This window comes from Lucilia sericata, unplaced genomic scaffold (genome assembly GCF_015586225.1).
Source record: "Lucilia sericata isolate MDLA Ls3-8-SP2 unplaced genomic scaffold, ASM1558622v1 Contig001984F_arrow, whole genome shotgun sequence".
Taxonomy (NCBI): Eukaryota; Metazoa; Arthropoda; class Insecta; order Diptera; family Calliphoridae; genus Lucilia; species Lucilia sericata.
Genome location: NW_023995854.1, coordinates 65,001 through 70,638, shown reverse-complemented (window position 1 = coordinate 70,638; position 5,638 = coordinate 65,001). Strand labels below are relative to the sequence as shown.

General features: G+C 32.2%; 1 long non-coding RNA gene across 1 annotated transcript in view; it reads left to right on the top strand.

The window, feature by feature from the left end:
- The first annotated feature begins 1,734 nt into the window (after positions 1–1,734).
- Positions 1,735–5,638, top strand: part of LOC119613134 — a 63,632-nt gene continuing 59,728 nt past the window's right edge. Inside the window, exon 1 of the long non-coding RNA XR_005232207.1 lies at positions 1,735–1,782. This is a non-coding gene — a long non-coding RNA (uncharacterized LOC119613134). The remainder of the gene's footprint in view (positions 1,783–5,638) is intronic.

Sequence of the window (5,638 nt, the reverse complement as noted above, 5' to 3'; positions counted from 1 at the left end):
CTATAGACTAGACTATAGACTAGACTATAGACTAGACTATAGACTAGACTATAGACTAGACTATAGACTAGAACTATAGACTAGACTATAGACTAGACTATTAGACTAGACTATAGACTAGACTATAGACTAGACTATAGACTAGACTAGATAGACTAGACCTATAGACTAGAACTAATAGACTAGACTATAGACTAGACTATAGACTAGACTATAGACTAGACTATAGACCTAGACTATAGACCTAGACTATAGACTAGACTATAGACTAGACTATAACTAGACTATAGACTAGACTATATAGACTAGACTATAGACTAGACTATAGACTAGACTATAGACTAGACTATAGACTAGACTATAGACTAGACTATAGACTAGACTATAGACTAGACTATAGACTAGACTATAGACTAGACTATAGACTAGACTATAGACTAGACTATAGACTAGACTATAGACTAGACTATAGACTAGACTATAGACTAGACTATAGACTAGACTATAGACTAGACTATAGACTAGACTATAGACTAGACTATAGACTAGACTATAGACTAGACTATAGACTAGACTATAGACTAGACTATAGACTAGACTATAGACTAGACTATAGACTAGACTATAGACTAGACTATAGACTAGACTATAGACTAGACTATAGACTAGACTATAGACTAGACTATAGACTAGACTATAGACTAGACTATAGACTAGACTATAGACTAGACTATAGACTAGACTATAGACTAGACTATAGACTAGACTATAGACTAGACTATAGACTAGACTATAGACTAGACTATAGACTAGACTATAGACTAGACTATAGACTAGACTATAGACTAGACTATAGACTAGACTATAGACTAGACTATAGACTAGACTATAGACTAGACTATAGACTAGACTATAGACTAGACTATAGACTAGACTATAGACTAGACTATAGACTAGACTATAGACTAGACTATAGACTAGACTATAGACTAGACTATAGACTAGACTATAGACTAGACTATAGACTAGACTATAGACTAGACTATAGACTAGACTATAGACTAGACTATAGACTAGACTATAGACTAGACTATAGACTAGACTATAGACTAGACTATAGACTAGACTATAGACTAGACTATAGACTAGACTATAGACTAGACTATAGACTAGACTATAGACTAGACTATAGACTAGACTATAGACTAGACTATAGACTAGACTATAGACTAAACTACAGACTTGACTATAAAGTAGACTGTAGGCCAGACTATAAAGTGCTATATAGTACAGACTATGGACTTTAGACAGTAGACTAGACTATGGTCTACACTAGACTATAGTTCAGAATGTGACTAGACTGTAGCCTACTAAAATATACTCTCGTATATGGTCTAAAGTATGGGCTAATGTCTGGTATATAGTGTGGACTATAGTGTAGCCTATAGTCTTGATTATTCTTTAGTATATAATAAGGACTATAGTGTTGTCTGTCTATAGTCTGGACCTTAGTCTAGTCTATTGTCTAGTTTAAAGTCTGCTTTAGTGTGTGGTCTATAGTTTATACTTTAGTTTTATCTATAGTCTGGACTAAATTCCGATTTATAGTCTTGTTTATAGGTTGTACTGTATAGCTTGTCCATTATATTTATGTAATACTATATTTTTTAGTTCATATATGTTTGTATGTATGTGTTTAAGAATATTTAACAATTTTGTTTTTCAATATTTGTTTTCTTTGCAGTTTTAATGGAACACTTTTCTATTAATTACACAATACCGGTAAGTTCCAAATTACTCTTATATCTTATTTCTATATATTTTATTAATTAAATATATAATTTATTTATAATGATATTATATTACTATTAACATTACCACGTAATGTTTACCCTTGTTGAACTCTAAATATATCCACAACTACTGCAATTTAATCTTTGGATTTCTATTTTTAGAATATTTGTTATATATACTCCTGTAGGTTGTTTTTTTTTTTTTGTTATCGGTAAATCCATTGAGTATTACAGGGAATTATATTATTGTAAAAGAAGAGTGTTAATTAAGAGCGTTACTTAGATTAGTTGGCAAGTAGTATTAGTATTCGAGAGGTATTAAAAAAGTAATGCATTCGCGGAATTTATGATATATTTTGCAGTTATAGTTCTTTGGTTCTGTTAATTTAAGTAGTAAAATTCGAACATTTGTAAGATTTGGGTCCTTGAGGTATCCTTCGAAAACTTGATGTTAAATTACTTTTATCTCTTAATGTCTTTTTTTAATATGTATATAAGTATGTATAATACAAATTATGTACATATTTTTTCCATGATAAACTCAATTGAAATTTATTGTTCTTAATATACATGTCCTTTTTTAAGTTCTTTTTAATGGAAAATTATGTTAGCAAGTGGAAAACATAAATTTCTCTTTCCCCATAATAATTTCCAATTGAATTTGATTAAAGTTTAATTTGACAGAATTAAATTTCCTTTTCACCTAATAATTTTTTCATGGTTCGACACATCTTTCCAGTTCAATAGTGTGTGTAGATTCGAGTACAACACCGACATTTACACACACACACAAATACATTCATCTACATCCTTAATCTCGTACACACAAAGTTATTTAATGAGTTCTAGCTCCTCTTTTATGTGAGCCCTTAACGAAAATGCCCAGCAGTTTAAAAGACATCGGTATATCCATTGTAAAAATAGCATGTATTCAATAGGTGCTGTAGTGACATCAAATAATATAGTCCTAAGTCAAATGCAGTGTAGTTGGGGTTCTTCTAATCAAAGCAAAGATTGATTATAGTCTATAACGAGTCGATTGACTTTACAAGATCCCAAACGTCACTCCGAACAGCAGGGTATTACATCGTATCTGTGTAGGTGTATAAAAACAGTAGAAAAACAACAAAACAACGGTAGAGCAGTGACAAATACAATTACCAAAACATACACACACTAATACACACTCTATGCTGACGTGGGTGTATAACGCTGTAGCATAACACTTCAGTAATTAAACAACTCAATAAAATTAATTCATTGCTCGACTGAGAGCATATTTGTGTAATGAGAGGGGGAGTAGTAGGAGGAGTAGAAGCGAGTTTCAATTATTGATATTCAGTTTCAATATTAATGTGTGTGAGGTTTTCAGAGTTGCTAAAGGATGAGCACAAATTGTGCATATATAATTCTGGACTATAGCTGAGTCTAATAATAATATTTTGGAATATAGTCTGAATTATATAGTCTATAGTCAGTCTAGTCTAGTCTATAGTCTATAGTCTAGTCTATAGTCTAGTCTATAGTCTAGTCTAGTCTAGTCTATAGTCTAGTCTAGTCTAGTCTATAGTCTAGTCTATAGTCTAGTCTATAGTCTAGTCTAGTCTAGTCTATAGTCTAGTATAGTCTAGTCTATAGTCTAGTCTATAGTCTAGTCTATAGTCTAGTCTATAGTCTAGTCTATAGTCTAGTCTATAGTCTAGTCTAGTCTAGTCTATAGTCTAGTCTATAGTCTAGTCTATAGTCTAGTCAATAGTCTAGTCTATAGTCTAGTCTATAGTCTAGTCTATAGTCTAGTCTATAGTCTAGTCTATAGTCTAGTCTATAGTCTAGTCTATAGTCTAGTCTATAGTCTAGTCTATAGTCTAGTCTATAGTCTAGTCTATAGTCTAGTCTATAGTCTAGTCTATAGTCTAGTCTATAGTCTAGTCTATAGTCTAGTCTATAGTCTAGTCTATAGTCTAGTCTATAGTCTAGTCTATAGTCTAGTCTATAGTCTAGTCTATAGTCTAGTCTATAGTCTAGTCTATAGTCTAGTCTATAGTCTAGTCTATAGTCTAGTCTCTAGTCTATAGTCTAGTATAGTCTAGTCTATAGTCTAGTCTATAGTCTAGTCTATAGTCTAGTCTATAGTCTAGTCTATAGTCTAGTCTATAGTCTAGTCTATAGTCTAGTCTATAGTCTATCATAGTCTAGTCTATAGGTCTAGTCTATAGTCTAGTCTATAGTCTAGTCTATAGTCTAGTCTATAGTCTAGTCTATAGTCTAGTCTATAGTCTAGTCATAGTCTAGTCTATAGTCTAGTCTATAGTCTAGTCTATAGTCTAGTCTATAGTCTAGTCTATAGTCTAGTCTATAGTCTAGTCTATAGTCTAGTCTATAGTCTAGTCTATAGTCTAGTCTATAGTCTAGTCTATAGTCTAGTCTATAGTCTAGTCTATAGTCTAGTCTATAGTCTAGTCTAAGTCTAGTCTATAGTCTAGTCTATAGTCTAGTCTATAGTCTAGTCTATAGTCTAGTCTATAGTCTAGTCTATAGTCTAGTCTATAGTCTAGTCTATAGTCTAGTCTATAGTCTAGTCTATAGTATAGTTATAGTTAGTCTAGTCTATAGTCTCGTCTATAGTCTCGTTCTATAGTTAGTCTATAGTCTAGTCTATAGTCTAGTCTATAGTCTAGTCTATAGTCTAGTCTATAGTCTAGTCTATAGTTGTCATAGTCTATCTATAGTCTAGTCTATAGTCTAGTCTATAGTCTAGTCTATAGTCTTAGTCTTCTATAGTCTAGTCTATAGTCTAGTCTATAGTCTAGTCTATAGTCTAGTCTATAGTCTAGTCATATAGTCTAGTCTATAGTCTAGTCTATAGTCTAGTCTATAGTCTAGTCTATAGTCTAGTCTATAGTCTAGTCTATAGTCTAGTCTATAGTCTAGTCTATAGTTCTAGTCTATAGTCTAGTCTATAGTCTAGTCTATAGTCTAGTCTATAGTCTAGTCTATAGTCTAGTCTATAGTCTAGGTCTATAGTCTAGTCTATAGTCTAGTCTATAGTCTAGTCTATAGTCTAGTCTATAGTCTAGTCTATGTCTAGTCTATAGTCTAGTCTATAGTCTAGTCTATAGTCTAGTCTATAGTCTAGTCTATAGTCTAGTCTATAGTCTAGTCTATAGTCTAGTCTATAGTCTAGTCTATAGTCTAGTCTATAGTCTAGTCTATAGTCTAGTCTATAGTCTAATCTATAGTCTAGTCTATAGTCTAGTCTATAGTCTAGTCTATAGTCTAGTCTATAGTCTAGTCTATAGTCTAGTCTATAGTCTAGTCTATAGTCTAGTCTATAGTCTAGTCTATAGTCTAGTCTATAGTCTAGTCTATAGTCTAGTCTATAGTCTAGTCTATAGTCTAGTCTATAGTCTAGTCTATAGTCTAGTCTATAGTCTAGTCTATAGTCTAGTCTATAGTCTAGTCTAGTCTATAGTCTAGTCTAGTCTAGTCTATAGTCTAGTCTATAGTCTAGTCTATAGTCTAGTCTATAGTCTAGTCTATAGTCTAGTCTATAGTCTAGTCTATAGTCTAGTCTATAGTCTAGTCTATAGTCTAGTCTATAGTCTAGTCTATAGTCTAGTCTATAGTCCTGACTATAGTCTAGTCTATCGTCTAGTCTATAGTCTAGTCTATAGTCTAGTCTATCGTCTAGTCTATAGTCTAGTCTATAGTCTAGTCTATAGTCTAGTCTATCGTCTATAGTCTAGTCTATAGTCTAGTCTATAGTCTAGTCTACAGTCTAGTCTAGTCTAGTCTATAGTCTAGTCTAGTCTATAGTCTAGTCTAGTCTATAGTCTAGTCTAGTC